The following is an 18,698-nucleotide window of genomic DNA, read 5'->3' on the forward strand; positions in this document are numbered from 1 at the left end:
GCCACGCTCGCCGGACGCGCCGCCTCCTCCCTGCGCGCGGCCTGCTGGGAGCGGTAGTGCGCCGCGCCGCACGCGCCTCAGGGCGCGGAGGGGAGGGGAGCGCTCGGGCTCCCTCTTCTGGGAGGCCGTTGGAGGGAGCCGGCAGCTCTGCGAGGAGGCGGCGGCGGCGGCGGCGGCACTAGCAGCCGCCGCCGCCGGGGCGACGGGCAGCCCCGGCCGGTGAGCCCCTCCCTGAGTTGGGGCTCGGCGGAGACTCCGGGCGGCCCGGGAGCCGGGCTCTGAGGAGAGAGTTGCCCGTGCCCGGCGCGCGCGATGAGGACGAGAGCCCGGGCCCCGGAGCGGCGGCGGTGAGCGCAGAGTCCTCCGCCCACCCCGCTGCCAGCTCCTCTCGCCTTAGCGACGCCCCCGCCGGAGGCCCGGGCCTCGAGGACGAGGGCTTCCCCGGCCGGCGCCGGCGCCAGCAGCGGCCGAAGCGGCGGCGGCGGCGGCGCAGGCGGGCCCGGAGGCGGCGCGGCGGGTGGTGGCCGTGGCCGTGGCGGCGGCGGCGGCGGCGGCGGCGGCGGCGGCAGGAGCCACAGCTGGAGGGGCGGCGGCGGCGGGTCAGCTCGCCCAGACCCCGCGCGGGGTCGCCGGGGCAGGTGGCGTCCTGCGAGCAAGGCGCGGAGGGGGCGGGGCCCCCTCCCCCTCCCCCTCCCCCGCCTCTTCGCGCCCGCGGGCCCCGGCGGCGGCGGCGGCGGCGGCGCCTGCGCGCCGTGGAGCTTGAGAACCTCGTGGCCAACTCGCTGCTGCTGAAAGCGCGCCAAGGTGGGTGTGCACGGCGGGGCCGGAGCCTCCGGGGAGCCCGGAGCCTCCGGGGAGCCCGGACCCGCGGTCCGCGCGGCCTCGCTCTCGGGACCGGCGGTCCGAGGCGTCCGCTGTCCTGCGCCCCTTCCAGCACCTCCGGACCCCACGTCAAGGCAGCCTGCGCCGCGCGCTCGTTAGCTGGGCCTGCTGCCGAGACCTGCCGCCCCCGCGCAACGCCCAGTGCGTCAGCGCCCGGCGAGCAGGGCCCTAACCCGAGGCCGAGGCGGCCCGACGGCCTCGCGAAGCGGCGAGAACGACCAGCCTTTGCGGTTTTTAAAGGACAAGGAAGAGAAGCCTGCAGGCGGCCCCGAGCAAGAGCCGCACTTAGCGGCTGTGGGCCGGTATTTTAGCACAGCGTCTTGACTTTGAGCTCTGAGCTGAGGCTTTAGGGTGCGTAAATGGAGCAAGTCAGTAAGAGTTCAGCCTTCTGTCCGTGTAAAAGCAGCAGTCGGCGCGGCCCCTCCGCCCGGAGATCGCTGGTAGAGCCCTCTGTGTCCAGAGCTGCCCACCTGTAGTCCTTCAGCCCCGGGGCTCCTGCGGAGTCGGTGATGGAGCAGGTGCTTCGTGTTTGTGCTGCGGTCGATCGCGGTTGGTGCCCGCGCGAGGTGCCCACTGGCCAGAACCCCGTGTTGAAGACCACGTGGAAAGGGCGTTTTATGCACCATGTCCCAGGGCTGGGCTTGCGTCCTGGGCGCACATGGCCCGGAAGGGGAGCTCCTGGTGACTTGGGATGCTGTTGGGAAGCATCAGTGAATTCCTCTTGTGACTGGAATAGTGAATAACGTTCTGTGGGAGAGGTTAGCCTGGAATACCGCTCTTTTCAGATCTTTGGGGTTTGCTTCCTTTTTAATCCACCCCCCTTCCCATCTGTGTCCTTCACGAGGAACGGTGGGATCAGAAAGTGCCTGGTTCCTCAACTCATTGGAGACCTTGGGTCAGAAACATTCGTCAGGAATTCTTGCAGTAACAGTCACTGGTGCCGAGAATTAGATACCCAAGAGAGGGTTTAAATGGAAGGATCCAGATTTAAAAAGTAGTGAACTTTTATTTTCTAAAGTGTCTCCTATTATTAAGAGTTGAGAATGGAGACCTCTTCTTGAATCATTCTGAATAGAAGACTGAGGGTGGGTGGGAAAAGAACGGGGTCTTATTTTTCTGTCAAGGCAGTGGGGCAACCTCCGCAGTAGGTTTCAGTGGAGCATTTGTGTCTGGTGTTTCTCACTTTGAACTCCAGATCGGTCACAGAGGTGACACGTCCTCCGCGGAAATCGGGTCTGACCCAAGCTCAACCTGTTTTCTTTCCACTGTACCATCACCTTGGCATAATGTACAAAACGGACTATTAAGCAGATTTCTGTACAATGCTGTAGAGATTAGATAAGGAAGTAAACGTAAGTGCTCTCTAAGTGCCAAATACATAAAACCAGGGGCGCTTGGCTGTCTCCTTCAGAAGAGTGTGACTTTGGTCTCGGGGTTGTGAGTTCGAGCCCCACGTGGGATGTAGAGATTACTTAAATAAATACAATCTTAAAAAAAATAAATACATAAAACCAGTATTTTCTGCCATAAAGCCTAGGACTGCAGTGATACTTTCAAAAGAGTTTTAATTTTTGTTCCCTAAAGTATTAACTCATAGTGGTGTAATTGTTAGGAGGTCTGCTCCTCATCAACAAAGAGTGTTTACTCCTGTGTTCAGAAAGAGTCTTTTTGTCTGTGTGGCTAATGGTTAGAGAAGTTAAATATGAAATATCAGAAAGATGAATATATACTGAGTGTTGGTTATAACTTAGGGCTGTTCTCCCAAGTTGAAACTTTATTTGCTTTAGGGGCTCATGCATGGCTAGTTCTTCATTTAGTTTCTCTGGCTCATGTATTGGAAAATGAATGTTTGGAAGCTGTGTACACAGCGCAGCAGTTATATGTTGGCTCTGGGATCACGATTTCATATTGTGAGTGAGTCCAGTCATTTTCTAGACTTATTTCAAATAAAATCAGTCTCTGTTCTCACACAGAAGGTGTTTAAAACCGTTCCTCCTTTTAAGGAATGTTGGCGTTGAAAAAGTTGTTTGTCACTTTGCCAGGCACACTTTAAGGAAGTAGAAAATGATCATACTGTTAATAAGACACAAAATCGCTGGTTTTTTTTTAACATTTAAAATATTTTCCTGTGTTATACATTTGTTAAGCAATTTGTGACCTCTCATGGCTTTAAATGATAACCTTAAATTGTTTCACATCATACTTCTGAGGAGACTTTCACCCCATTTTGTCTCTTGGAGAAATTGACAGCATAAATGCAGAGAGGAGAATAAGGATACATTTAATGTGGATTTTGGTCTTCTATGTAGTATTCTGTTCAGATTTCAAACGATAGTGTGATTAGCAGTTGCTCAGCATCTGACACAGAGTTAATACACCTGCTATCATTCGTGCTGTCTTTTGCTGAGGCTTCCTCCCCAGGATTTTGGTTGTAAGGGGTTTCTAGAAGTAGCTTATAAATCCTTTGATTCCAGAAGTATAGTAGCTAATATTTTTGTTTCCTTCATTGCACTTCATTTGATTCCACACCCAAGAGCTACTTAATACATTATTGTTATAAAAAAAAAAAAAAAGAACAACTTTTGTGTTCATTTGGACATGTTCTTGTTTGCTTGCTATTCCAACCTTCTGTGCAGCAGGCCCTCCTTGCTTTCTTCTTGTTCATTTCTTTCCATCCTTCTAGAATCCAGTTTACCTTCATCTTCATAGCTTGCTCTGATTCTTCCAGCTTGGAGGCACTCTCTGCCCTCGGGGAATTTGGAACTTGGGGTTTAGAACACTGTGTAGTCAGTGATTCTCAAGCTAAATTGTAATCCATGTGTGGGCAGGGCATAGGTTTACCTTGATTTTTTATTCTTTTCAGTGCTGGCTAGCCATATAATCGGTACTTGGTAAACAGTTGGAGACTAAGGGGGTGATTTGTTATTTTGCTAAATTCAAGAAAGAGAAGGTGAAATTCATATTGAAAATGAAAGGATTGGCTCCATTCGGAGGGAATGAAGTAATAATAATATAATTTATTATATATATAACAATATATATAATTATATATTATATAAAATAATATAAATATATAATATATAATATAATTTATTGTATTTATATATATAATAATACATATAATAAATAATAAAGTTTGCGGTAGTGCCTGGTGGTTGATAAGGATAGCTAACATCAGTGCCCGTTTGCTCTGTCCAGGAAGCAAGCTAAATTCTTTATGGGCATTATCCCAGCCAGTCCTATCCCTCCTCTCCTAACCTGTAAAACCGGACTGACAGTAATTCTACTTCGAAGGATAACGTGGCACAGTGCTCGGCACTCAGAAAGTGCTCAGTAAAGGGTAATAGTTGTGGCTGTAGATTTTGTTATGTCCAGTGTCATCATGAAGAGCTGGCACTTGAACATGCAGTTGTGTTAATTGACCTTGTACCTCATTCTTTGTCTCTAGTCCATTCTCATTCTTAGATTTCCCAAAAGCATAGCTTTCCTTTTCCTGAATTCTCACGTGTGGGAGGTCCTTGAACCTCATTTAGCCTTAAGCTTTATTATTTCTCACATCCATTCCTGTCTGTCCTCACCCAGTGCACACCCCTCGCCCCCCAACGCCATGGTCCCCTATAGCTCTTAAGTTGGCTGAGGGCCAGAATTTCCTAGCTGGTCTTATTTCCAGACTTTCTTCTCCTTTATCATCCCCAATGCTGCTAGAACACTCTTTCTAAAACACCCATCTGTTCTCTTAATCTTCTTTTTACAATATGGCCCTAGACCTCCATTCCAGGACCCCCACAGGGTCCTACCTGACTCAGTGACCTGCTCTGCTTTCCTTGGCCATCTGTATTACACCTCTTCATGCCTTCCCACCTGCTGAAGTCCTGTTCCTCCTCCGTGTTCCGGCTCGAGTGTCTTTCCCAGAACTTTGACACTCCTGCTGGAGGCTTGCTCGTCCCATCTTTTGTGCCCAGGATGAGCTGTTACTGCACTGGGCTGACTGGAGGCAGCTCTGGGTCTCCCTTCTGTGTCACCACTAGCCCTGTGGTAGCACCCAGTATATGCTCTACAAATGCCACTTGTGACTGAGGACAAAGGAGCACATCTTAGGAATTCTTTCAATACCGATGATAACCAGAAATTAAGGTTTCAAACTAAGCTGTCTTTTTAGACTAGTGGTCTGGAAATAGGGAACAAAAACTGAGATTTTATTCAACTTTAGAATGTCAGTAGTGAGTGCTTTTTATTTCATTTTGAATTTAATATTTGTTTTTATTAAATCAGTATTAAAATGTAATTATATCTGCAAGGCAAGCTCTAGTTCCCCTCTCAGTATTTACATGCTCATCACTAGCAAAGACAGCAGGATCAACTATAACTAGTTATGATGTTAGCAAAAGGCCAAGCACATGTGTTTCTGTTTTTTTCTTTTTTGGGTTTTTTTAAGAATGGGAACACTTTGTTTTTACTAAATTGAACGAGAGTTCCTAGTTCAAAGACCACATGGCAATACCACCTTGGTTGCCCCCTTACTGCTGTGCTAATTTGTCTCACTTCCGGGCAGAGACATTGTGCTTGAGTGTTTGCAGGGTAATCCTAGATCCTTTTTGTGAACATTTGTGTGCACTAAGTTTGCCAGGTCAACAAGGCTACTGGTGGTGTTCCCCCCCCCCCCGGACCTCTAGGGGCAGGTGTTATTATTCCCTTTCACAGATGAGGGAGGGAAGGAGAAGTGACTTGCGCAAGGTCACATCACTAGTAAATGGGAGCATCAGGGTTCAGGCCTGGCCCCAGACACATGATCTAACCAATCATGTAATGCTGTCTGTTGAAAGACTTCCTCAGTTTGCTGCTTTTAGTGGAAATGGGTTGATGTTTTGTCTTTAGCTTCTGGCATGAAATTAGCTTTCTAGATGTGGGAATGTCGCTCTTTGGAACAGTGAAAGCACGGTTGACAGAAGTTGGGATGTGGCAGGGAAGGTGGGGCCACTGGATTCGCATCTGACAAGGAGACATTTGGAGACAGTGTCTGTGTTTGAGCCACGAGAATTACAGAGCCAACAGTGTTGTTCAGAGTTACATTGGGAGTCCATACCAGAGCTGAAAGTGATGGTAAAGTGGCGATGGGGCAAGGCCTTCCTGACGTCACTCTGGTTCTGGAAGTAAGGGACTCGGTTTTTATTACATTTGCCTACCGTGCTCGTGTTCTTTCCTTCAGGTGCTTCATTGGGTTAAACACAGCATGTTCTCAAAAGGACAGCCTCCTCATGTCCCTTCATCGAGCTAGGAACAGAATTCTTGACTGGTTCTGTTCTACCAATTTAAAAAAAATTTCCAAAGAATCCATAATTTTAAAAATCAGAGAATAGTAGGACTTCTGACAGAAAGCTCTAGCCTTCCTCATACTCCTCCTCCTCTAGACTGAATGATTATCCCTCCCCTACCCCCCCCCACCTCCCACCAATTAACATGTTGAAACCTAATCCCCACTGTGATGGTATTTGGAGGTGCTTAGGTCATGAAGGTAGAGCCCTCATACAAGGGATAGTGCCCTTAGAAAAGATAACCCAAAGAGCTCCCTGGCCCCTTGCACCATATGAGGACTCAATGAGAAGACAGCCATCCATGAATCAGGAAGCAGGCATTCACCAGATGCTGAGTCTGTGCACCTTGATCATGGACTTCCCGTCTCTAGAACTGTGAGAAGTGTTGTATATAACCCACCCCCCATGTATGGTATTTTGTTATAGCAGCAGGAGCAGACAAAGACCCCACTCCCCTCAGGTGCAGCCGCGTTGATTCTTTTCATGGTTTCTGTTTTAGTTATTCTGGTGGTTACTGTTGCATTTCTGAAGAATAGTGCTTGTCAGTTTAGACTTCTATTAACTTTATGCTGTTGGATGAGGACATAGCTCCTCTAAACCAGCTCCTCCGTCTTCTTTCTCCCTCATTCATGTAGTTACATCACTGTTCTAAATTTCTGTATTGGTTATCTTTATAACTTAAAAAATTATTGGAATTCTCAGACTCTAAGACTTTTGCTCCCAAAGGGCATGGAGTATTATTTTACTGTTTATATTAGTCAGCTTGGGCTGCCGTAACAAAATAACACAGACTGGGTGTTTTTTAAAATTTATTTATTTATTTATTTACTTACTTACTTACATATACAGAGAGAGACAGAGAGAGGGAACACAAGCAGGGGGAGTGGGAGAGGGAGAAGCAAGCTTCATGCTGAGCAGTGAGCCTGATGTGGGGCTCAATTCCAGGACCCTGGGATCATGACCTGAGCTGAAGGCAGACGCTTAACGACTGAGCCACCCAGGCGCCCCTGGACTGGGTGTTTTAAAGAACAGAAATGCTTGGGGGTTTTTTTGTTTTTGTTTTGTTTTGTTTTGTTTTTACAGTTCTGAAGGCTAGGAATCCAAGGTCAAAGTACCACCATGGTTGATTTCTGGTGAGGACTCTCTTCCTGGGTTGTATAAGACTGCCTTCTCCCTGTGTCCTCCCATAGCCTTTCCTCTGTGTTTATGCTGAGAAACAAGAGATTTTCTGGTGACTCCTCCTCTTATGAGTACACCTGTCAGATTAGAGCCCTAGCTGGCTGACCTCATTTAACCTTAGTTACCTCCCTGAAGGCCCTATCCCCAACTATAGTTACATTGGGGGTTAGGGCTTTAGCATGGAATTTGGGGGTGAGGGTGGGGTGGTGGGATACAAATCAGTCTATATAACACTGTTTTAATTTGCATTTTCCTAATTACCAGGGAGACTGAACATCTTTTCATAATGAGGGTGATTCATCTTTCCTCTTTGTGAATTGCTTGCCATATCTTCTGCACAATGAAGGCAGAGTATCTTATTGATTTATAGCAGTTTTTTATGTAATATGGATACTAAGTATACATTGCACAGATCTCCCATTCTCCCACTTGCTGTATTTAGTTTTCCTATTGCTGCTGTAACAAGCTACCACAAACTAAATGGCTTAAAATAACACAGATTGTTATGTTACAGTTCTGGAGGTCAGAAGTCTGAAATGGGTCTGGGTAAGCTAAAATCAAGATGTCACTGGGGCGCCTGGGTGGTTCAGTCGTTAAGCATCTGCCTTCAGCTCAGGTCATGATCCCAGGGTCCTGGGATGGATCGAGTCCCACATCGGGCTCCCTGCTCAGCTGGAAGCCTGCTTCTCCCTCTCCCACTCCCCTGCTTGTGTTCCCTCTCTCACTGTCTCTCTCTGTCAAATAAATAAATAAAATCTTAAAAAAAAAAAAAAAAAAGATGTCAGAAGGGCTGTGTTCCTTTCTGGAGCTTCTAGGGAGAATGTTACCAGACAAAGAACGGGTTCTGAACTCAGGTTTGTCTGCTTGCTGCTCAAAAATCAGTACTTTAGAGACAAGTGACAGTGAGAAAGGAGAGTTGCTTTAGTCAGGAAGCCGGCAACCTGGAAGGCAAATGGACAGACGTCTCAAAGACCATTTTCCCTGTCCAGGCCAAGCTGGAGGGTTTTAGAGGGGAAGGCATGGGAGAAAGGAGGGGGCTACATGCAAGAGAAGCAGGCGCTCAGGCGGTAAGCCCAGTGTCAGCGGGACCCTGAACACACTCGCTGGCATCAGGGGCAGCTGGGTTTGAATGTTGTCAGGCCTCGTCTTCTGGGAAAGTTTGGTCCTTTACTCCTGAAGGCTAGTGGTCTGCAAATCTTAAGGGGTTGGTTCTGCTACAGACCAAGGGAGTTAGGTCAGCAAGCCAAGAGTGAGTAAACTTGAAACGAGTTCGCCCTTCAGACCAGTTGGAGTGCTATTACAAATTCATTTTGGAGGTTCTATGGGGGAATCCATTTTCTGGCCCTTTCTGGCTTCTGGAGGCCGCCTGCATTCCTTGGTGATATCAAGTGTTAGCGAAGACATGGAGCAGCTGCAGCTAGAACTCTCACACTTTGCTTGTTGGAGTGCACAACTGGAGAACCTGACAGTTTCTTTTTTTTTTTAAAGATTTTATTTATTTATTTGAGACAGAGAGAATGAGAGAGACAGAGAGCACATGAGAGGGGGGAGGGTCAGAGGGAGAAGCAGGCTCCCTGCTGAGCAGGGAGCCCGATGCGGGACTCGATCCTGGGACTCTGGGATCATGACCTGAGCTGAAGGCAGTCGCCCAACCAACTGAGCCACCCAGGCGCCCCTGACAGTTTCTGACAAACACACACCTACCCTATGACCCAGTGATTCTCCTTCCAAATATACCCAGTTCAGCATGCACATGTCCACATAACGTCTTGTTCGAGAATGTTTACAGTGGCTTTATTCATAATAGTGTCAGACTGGAAACAACCCAAACGTTCCTCAATGAGAGGATGGATAAAGAAATACTGGTGCGTGTAATGCTAGGCAGCAGTAAAAAGAAAGAGCTCCTGATGCACGCAAGAGCATGGACGAGTCTCAGGAGCATTATGTCAAGGAAAAAATCAGAAGAGTGAGCAATCCTCTGTGATTCCAGTGATATGAAGTGAAATTAATCCATGATAATACAAATTGGAATGATAATTGCCTTGAAGAAGGGAGGGATTGACACCAAAGAGGCAGGAAGGAACTTTCTGGGGTGATGATAATGTAATAGTATTGGGGCACCTGGGTGGCTCAGTAGGTTAAGTGTCTGCCTTCAGTTCAGGTCATGATCTCAGGGTCCTGGGATCAAGCCCCACATCGGGCTCTCTGCTTAGCAGGGAGTCTGTATCTCCCTCTTACTCTGCCTCTGTGCTCTCTCTCTCAAATAAATAAAATCTTTTTAAAAAATTAAAAAAAAAAGTGTATTGATTGATTCAGCTGGTAATTATGCATTTGCAACATTTCACTGAGTGATAATAAGATTGGTGAATATTATTGTGAAAATTGTGTCTATTGAAAGTATTTTTTAAGGAAAAAAATTTTATAAGATAGGGCCTCTTTATTCCTTAAAGATTTGGTAAACCTTGCCCATGAAACTGCCTGAGGCTGGAGTCTCCCCCTGCCCCCACCTTGACCCTCCTGACTTGGAAGCAGGGATAGGGATGGTTTCTTTTCTTTCTTTTTTTTTTTTTAAAGATTTTATTTATTTATTTGAGACAGAATGAGAGAGACAGAGAGCACATGAGAGGGGGGAGGGTCAGAGGGAGAAGCAGACCCCCCGCTGAGCAGGGAGCCCGATGCAGGACTCGATCCCGGGACCCCAGGATCATGACCTGAGCCGAAGGCAGTCGCTTAACCAACTGAGCCACCCAGGCGCCCCTGGGGATGGTTTCTTTTTATTACCAATTTAGTTTAATACTTACTGTGATATTCAGGACTGTTTCTTCTTGAGTTAGGTTTGGTAATTTATGTTTTCTGAGAAAATTATTTTCATCTAAGCTTTCAAATTTATTTGGCATAAATGTTATTTGTAACACTTTCTATTTTTACAACTGCAACTGTGATCTTTTTAATTTAGAATATTATTTGTATGGGTCTTTTATTTTTGTTAGGCTTGCAAAAGATTTTTGTTAATCTTTTCAATGAACCAGTCTTTGGTTTCATATGCTCTTCTCTATTATGTTTGCCTTCTGTTTTACTAATTACTGCTTGTATTGTGTTCTTTATTTTGATTTGCTTCTAGCTACTCAAGTTGAATGCTTAACCCATACTTTTTATTTATTTATTTTTTTAAAGATTTTATTTATTTATTTGAGAGAGAGAATGAGATAGAGAGAGAGAGCATGAGAGGGGGGAGGGTCAGAGAGAGAGGCAGACTCCCTGCTGAGCAGGGAGCCCGACGTGGGACTCGATCCCGGGACTCCAGGATCATGACCTGAGCCGAAGGCAGTTGCTTAACCAACTGAGCCACCCAGGCGCCCTTAACCCATACTTTTTAAACTTTGTTTTAAAATAAATAAATTTAAGACTCTAACTTTTAAGTATTGGGTTAACAGCAGCCTACAAGTTTCTTCATGTGGTTTTTTTCATTTCAGTTATGTTTAATGATTATCATTGTGATTTCTTTGTTAAGCCTTGGTTATTTGAGTGTGATTTTTAAGAAATTGTAAACTCATGGCACCTTTTTAAATGATCTTTTTTATTGTTGGTGATTTAATTATATATGATCAGAGGACATGGTCTTCATGATATCAGTATTTTGGTATTTGTTGAAATATACTTTGTAAGCTGGTACATGGTCAATTTTTATAAATGTTTAACTGTTCTTAGGAAGAGTATGTGTTTTTTATTTGCTAGGTAAGACCCTGTATGATCATCCATTAGCTCAAGCTTGCTACTGTTACTATATAAATAGCCTCTATTTTTATTGCTTTTTGTCCGCTTGATTAATCAGTTTATGATAAAGTCTTGATATCTCTCACTAAGGCCGTGGATTTTTCAAATTTGTTTTCCCTGATTTGGTTGATTTTTATTTCCAAGACACTGTTAAGTATTTACTAGTTAATGATTTCAGTATCTTCTTGATGGGTTATTATTATTATTTTTTTTTATTATGTAAGGTGCATCTCTGTCCCCACCAGTGCATTTGCATTTACCTTAAGTTGTATTTTCATCAGACATGTCTATTATTATGCCTGCCTTTTTTTTTTTTTTTTTTTTGCTAATTTGTGCTGTTTTCCCTACCCCAGCCTTTTCGTGTGTTTTTTGAATACTTCAGGTGTCTGTCGTAAACAATATATAGCTGGATTTTGATGGTTTATCCAGTCTAATAATCTCATTTTTTATTATTTAAGTTTTAGTCCCTATTTACATTTTATGTGACTTTTTTGGTATCTATTTTGCTATCATTTTTTGTACATTTATTTTTTTTCTCCTTCTTTCTCTTGGCTTGATAGTCTTATATAATCATGATAGCTAACATTTGAGTATTTGAAATATATAAAGCAGGACCCTGGGATCATGACCTGAGCTGAAGGCAGACGCTCAACTGACTGAGCCATCCAGGCATCCCGACCAAGTTTTCTAGGAAAAGTTATGAAGTATTTCTTTTTTTTAAAGATTTTATTTATTTATTTGACAGAGAGAGAGATAGCGAGAGCAGGAACACAAGCAGGGGGAGTGGGAGAGGGAGAAGCAGGCTTCCCGCGGAGCAGGGAGCCCGATGTGGGACTCGATCCCAGGACCCTGGGATCATGACCTGAGCCGAAGGCAGACGCTTAACGACTGAGCCACCAAGGCGCCCCTGAAATATTTCTTTTTTTTTTTTTTAATTCTTATGTTAATCCCCATACATTACATCATTAGTTTTAGATGAAGTGTTCCATGATTCATTGTTTGTGCATAACACCCAGTGCTCCATGCAGAATGTGGAAGTGTTTCTTTTTACTTGTATTTCTTCTTACCTGTTAGACTTTTGGAGTAATTTGTACAATGGTAACCAACAAAGGGTTAACCCATCCTCACGTAATGATGTCTAGATTCTATTACTATCATTGTGTTACTGCTGGTTTGAACAGTTATAAACCAGCCAGTTTATTAGCAACCAGTTTGGTTTGGCTTTTTCATAAAGTATATGATGGCTCTAATCTTTTTTTCTTGCTTGCTCAGTGAACCAAAAATTGGATTTAGTGACTTTATGCTAATTTGTAGGAAAATTATTTGTGCAACCAATACTCTAAAATATTTTTGGGTCACATTTTATGTAATGACTGAAATTAGGTAATAGTTAGCTTTGAAGGAAAATGGTGGCAGTGAACATAATTTTGGCTTTCTTCTTTTTTTTTTTTAAAGGTTTGTTTATTTTAGAGAGAGAGTGCATGAATGGGTGTAGGGGTAGGGAGGAGGGGAGAAGCAGACTCTTCGCTGAGCAGGAAGCCCAACACTACGCGGGGCTTGAAGCGGGGGTCGATCTCAGGATCCTGAGATCATGACCTGAGCCGAAGCCAAGAGTCAGATGCTTAGACTGAGCCACCCATGTGCCTCAATTGTGACCATATTCTGAGACACAGAAAAACACTGGAATTAGGTCTTTCTTAAGTTACTCTTCTGTAGAAACATGAGGTGTTTTGTATATATGCATGCAAAGTCATTAATATTTATGTCATGGCTATAAAGACTAATTTGCTAATAGTATTTACTATCCAATAAGCATATAATTAATTGCTATGCAAAATACAAATTAGTAGTCTCATTACAGTTTATGCTTTGATACATTTGACCTCAAAACAGAATGATCTGTATGGTTCTTCAAACTTGTTTCAGCACGTGTTGCCAGCTTGGCTTGCTTCATTTGCCATAGGACAGTCGGTGCTTCACTGAGCCCTTTATATGGCTCTCTGAGGTCATTTGTATAATATTGTGGCCTATAGTAGGTGCTCAATGAATGTTTGATGAGTTAATGAATGAGTAAAGATGGAAATGGGCACTCCGGTTATGTCTGGATCAGAAGCAGAAGTAGCCCAAAATGCAAGGAAAAGATACTTGGAAGGAAGAACAGGAAAAAGAAAGGACAGAAAATGGTACTGGATTAGTGTGCTGGGGCTGTGGTAATCAAAGTACCACAGACTAAGTGTCTCAAACAACAAACATTTATTCTCTGCCAGTTTTGGAGACCAGAAGTCTGAGATCAAGATGTCGGCAGGGCTAATTCCTTCTGAGGCTGTGAGGGAGGACCTGTTCCAGGCCTGTCTCCCAGCTTCTGGGGGTTCACTGGCATCTTTGGTGTTCCTTGGCTTGTAGGTGCACCATCCTGTTCTCTGCTTCTGTCTTCACATGATGTTGTTCCTGTGTGCCTGTGTTCAGATCCTCCCCCTTTAAAAAAAAAAGATCTTATCTATTTGAAAGAGAGAGAGTGAGTGGGGCGGGGGGGCGGAGAGCAGAGGGAGAGGGACAAGCAGACTCCGCACTGAGCTCAGGGCCTGACGTAGGGCTCGGTCCCTGACGTAGGGCTCGGTCCCATGAGCCTGAGATCATGACCTGAGCCGAAATCAAGTCAGACACTTAACCCACTGAGCCACCAGGTGCCCCCAGATGTCCCCCTTTTTAAGGACACTAGTCACATTGGATTAGGAGCTACCTGAATGATCTCATTTTAACTTGATTACCTCCATAAAGACCCTGTCTCCAAATAAGATCATATTCTGAAGGGTGGGGGTTAGCTGAGGGTTAGGACTCTAAAATATCTTTTTTGAGGAGGTGCAAATTTAACCCATAACAAATTCAACCCATAAAATAGATAAAGGCAACCTATGGAGGGGCACCTTCAAACCTTTGGGCCTTCAAATGCTGTGGCCCCACATCACTGTCTACTTTTTGGGACACAATATACTGCCCTAGTGGACTGTGCCTCTTGTTTTTACTCTGCTCAGGTTTTAGGATCTGTGGAGGGTCTTCTGTGTAAATAGCTGGGGTCGTGCCAACCACATTGATAAAGGCTATGGTCACATGACCAAATTTGGGTGCTCTTCCTTTTCTTGCCTGATATCTTCCCCACTGGTCTTCCTGTCTTGACATGGTATGGTGAGCGCCACTCAACTCATCTTGAGACTGCACCTGGATGGGACAGCTCAGAAAATTGGAGCTAGACTTTGCTGTGATGTGTCAATGGAGACTTTTGGAATCAAGGACAGCTTACTGAGGGGCAGGATTGGCTGCTCCAGTTCACTAGCATGTGTGCCCCAAGCCTGCTGCTATGAAAAAAAAAAAAAAACCTGCTATGAAGTGAATATTTGTGTCCTCTCCCAATTTAATTATTGAAGCTGTAATCACCAGTGTGATGGTATTTGGAGGTAGGGCCTTTGAAAGGTAATCATGGTTACATCAGGTTATAAGGGTGGGCCCTCATGATGGAATTAATGTCCTTATTAAAAAGGAGAGGCACACAATCTCTGTGTTCAAGTGCATGTAGCAGGGAAAGGCCCAGGAGGACATAATGGAAGATAGCCATCTACAAACCAGGAAGGGCCCTCACCAGTCACCAAATCTGCCAGAATTTCAAGCCTCCAGAACTCTGACAAGTAAGTGTTTGTTGTTAGGTCACCCAGACTATGGTATTTTGTTATAGCAGTCCAGGGTGACAGAGACACCGGTGGAGAGGATCCCATTCTTCTCTCTCTCCTTCACCTTGTGACATTCTTCAGAGGGGGTCTTTTATAGTGATAGTTTACTAAGGTGGTTCATGGTATGTGTGTGTGCACTGCTGTGTTTAGTGAAATGTGGGTGTTTGGAGGTACACGGTGTGTGTGCACTATTGAGTGTGTGTCATTTACTCTTTAAACAAGTATTGAGTGAATTATGTGCTGGGTTCTAAGCTCTCACCTCCACCACTTCACTAAAACCATCCTTGTCGGGATCATCACGGTCAGTTCTTAGTCCTAATGCTATTACACGTGTGGGCTGCACATGACTAGCTCATCATGGGAGTCACCTCAGTCAATATGTCCTTCTAGACCAGCACCCTCCATGGTTTTCTGCGGTTTCAGGGCTTGTCCTTCTCAGACTGCTTGATTGGTTGCCTCTTGTTTGCTAGACCTCTTCATATTGAAATGCTCCCAAGGCTCAGTTCATGGAGTCTCCCTCCCTTGTGATCTTATCCAGTAACATGGTTTGAGGCAAGCTGCTATCTCTCAGATCTGCAGACTGGACCTTTCCATTGACCTGCAGCTCATTCTCCACTTGCCCACTTGACATTGCTACTTGGAAACCTCATCTGCATGTACGCACACACACACACAGAGTCAAAACTAACCCTTAACACTCACTCTGCCCCAATTTTTCCCTTCTGCATCTTAGTTAATACTCAAGCCAAAAATCTTACAGTTGACTTTTAATTCCTTATATCCCACATCCAGTCCTTAGGAAAATATTTTCAGATCTCCCTTCAAAATGCAAAGAATCTGACCTCTCACCACCTTCAGCATGGCTCAAGCCGTCAACCTCTCTCGCCTGGAAGACCACAGTTGGCTGATACTTGGTCTCAGCTTCTGCCTTTCTGACCCTACAGTCTGTTCTCAACACACCAGCCAGAGTGATCCTATTAAAATTTAAATTGAGGTGTCAGCCCTCTCCTCCAGACCCTTGTTATGGCCTCCCAGACCAAACAGAGTAAAAGGAAGAATGTTGGAATTATCAGACCAGGAATTTTTAAAAACTGTGATTAGTATCCTAAGGGCTTTAATGGAAAAAGTTAGACAACATGCAAAAAGCAGATGGATAATGTAAGCAGAGAGATGGTAATTCTAAGGAAAAATCAAAAGAAATGCTAGAGTTAAGCAGAACCAAAACAATAACAAATGAATTCCTTTGATGGCCTTATTAACTGACTGGACAGGGCTGAGGAAAGAATCTCTGGGCTTGAGGATATGACTGAGAATTTCTAAAACTGAAAAGCAAGGAGAAAAAAGACTGAAAAAAATCACAACAGAATATCCAAAAACTGTGGCACATCCATAAAAGGCATAACAGACGTGTAATGGGGATGCCAGGAGGAGCAGAAAGAGAAAGGAACAGATGAAATATTTGAAATAATAATACGGAGACTTTCCCCCAATTAATGTCAGACATCAAGCCACAGATGAAGCTCAGAAAACATGAAACAGGATAAATGTCAAAAGAATGACACCCAGGAGGAGCGCCTGGGTGGCTCAGTCAGTTAAGCATCTGCCTTCAGTTCAGGTCATGATTCTGGGGTCCTGGGACCAAGCCCTGCATTGGGCTCCCTGCTTGGTGGGGAGCCTGCTTCTCCCTCTCCCTCTGCCTCTCCCCCCAGCTAATGCTCGCTCGCTCTCTCTCCCTGCCCTCTCTCGCAAGTAAATAAAATCTTAGGGGAAAAAAAAAAAGGAATGACATGAATATCTTCTTCAAACTTCAGGAAATCAAAGATAAAGAAAAAATCTTGAAAGTAGCCACAGATAGAAACACTTTACCTATACAGGACCAAAGGTAAGAATTATATCTGATTTCTTCTCAGAACCCATGCAAGGAAGAAGATAGGGGAGTGAAACATACAAAGTATTGGGAGAAAAACCCACCAATCTAGAATTCTACACCCTGTGAAATTTCCTCCAAAAGTGAGAAGAAATGAAGACTTTCTCAGACAAACAGAAACTGAGGGAATTTGTTGCCAGTAGATCTGCCTTGCAAGAAACGTTAAAAGAAGTTGTTCAGAGAGAAAGAAAATTATATATTCAGAAACTTGGATCTACATAAAGGAAGAGCATTGGAGAATGAATACGTGAAGGTAAAATGAAGACTTGTTTTTCTTAATCTAATAGCTGTCAGATAACAGATATATACATTCACACATATATAAAAAGGATACGCTTATGTATAAGTGAAATGAATGACAGCAATGATACAAGGGATAGGGGGGGAATTAGGAATATTTTGTTACCTATAAGGTACTCGTACTACCTGTGAAGTGGTGTATTTGTCTTTGAAAGGGGACTTGGATTAGTTAATAAATGTATATTACTATAGGGTGCCACTAAAAACAGTTTAAAAAGAAGTATAATTGATAGGCTAAGAAAAATGTGAAAATAGAATCCTATAAAATGATCAAAACCACAAATGGCAAAAAAAGGCATGGAAGACAACAATAAGAACAAGACAAGGGCAACAAATAATAGTAAAAATATGGTAGACATTAATCCAACTACAGATATACCTTGTTTTATTGTGCTTTACAGATACTGCACATTTTACAAATTGAAAGTTTGTGGCAACCCTGTGTCAAGTCTTTTGGTGCTGTTTTTCCAACAGCATTTTTTCTCTATGTCTCCATCACATTTTGGTAATTCTTATAATATTTCAAACTTTTAAATTATTATATTGTTACAGTGATGTGTGATCAGTGATTATGACTTACTGAAAGTTCAGATGATGGTTAGCATTTTTAGCAATAAGGTATCTTAAAATTAAGGTATATACATTGTTTTTTAGGCATAATGCTATTGCGTGGTGAACAGAGTACAGCATAGTGTAGATATAACTTTTATATGCGCTGGGAAACCACAAATTTCATTTATATTCCTTTTTGTGACATTTGCTTTATTGCAGTGATCTGGAACTAAACCCACAATGTCTCTGAGGTATGCCTGTATTGTATATCAGTAATCACTGTAAACATCAATGGTCTTAAGTGTACCAATCAAAAGAGATTGTCAGAGTGGATAGAAAAATAAAACCCAACTACATGTTGTTGGATCTTAGTGTAGGAAATCCACTTTAAATATAAAAATACACATAGATTAAAAATAAAGGGATGGAGAAAGGTATTCCATACTGCCACCAATCAAAGGCAGTAGGCGTACCTATGTTAATTTCACACAGTTTAAACTTCAGAGCAAAGAAAGTTATCAAGGATAAAGAGGGGTATTACATAATGACAAAAGGGTCAATTGTCCAAGAATATGTAGCAATCCTTAATGTGTATGTGCCTAACAACATATAGGCAGAATATGTAGGTCAAAAACTGATAGAACTGCAAGGAGAAATTGATGAATACACTGCACATTCTTCTCAAGGTCACATTGGAACATTCTCTAAGATGGTCCACATTCTGGGCCATAAAACACACTGTGACAAATTTAAAAGAGTAGAAATCGTGTAATGTCTGCTCTCAGACCACAGTGGAATTACACTAGAAATCATAACAGAAAGACAGCTGGAAAATCACCCAAATAATTGGGGACAACACACTTTTAAAAAAGATTTTATTTATTTATTTATTATTTATTATTTATTATTTTTTATTTATTTATGGGAGACAGGGCGAGCACCAGCGGTGGGGGATGGGGACAGGCAGAGGGAGAGGGAGAAGCAGATTTCCCGCTGAGCAGGGAGCCTGACACGGGGCTGGATCCTGGGATCCTGGGATCATGACCTGAG

The 18,698-nt window shown here is 43.9% G+C and overlaps 1 protein-coding gene across 22 annotated transcripts in view; it reads left to right on the forward strand.

The window, feature by feature from the left end:
* Nucleotides 1-188: 188 nt before the first annotated feature.
* The window catches only part of GRK4 (G protein-coupled receptor kinase 4), a 98,532-nt gene continuing 80,022 nt past the window's right edge, over nucleotides 189-18,698 (forward strand). For 5 of the 22 annotated variants that reach the window (XM_064584185.1, XM_064584183.1, XM_064584186.1 and 2 more), the window contains exons 1-2: nucleotides 13,720-14,827; nucleotides 16,780-17,049. The gene's annotated coding sequence lies outside the window, so the exon portion shown is untranslated. The other 17 variants (XM_064584197.1, XM_064584196.1, XM_064584198.1 and 14 more) reach the window with 11 other exon arrangements.

This window comes from Mirounga angustirostris, unplaced genomic scaffold, assembly GCF_029215605.1.
Source record: "Mirounga angustirostris isolate CCGP_5_RB_7025 unplaced genomic scaffold, mMirAng1.0.hap1 SCAF_2, whole genome shotgun sequence".
NCBI classification, from domain to species: domain Eukaryota; kingdom Metazoa; phylum Chordata; class Mammalia; order Carnivora; family Phocidae; genus Mirounga; species Mirounga angustirostris.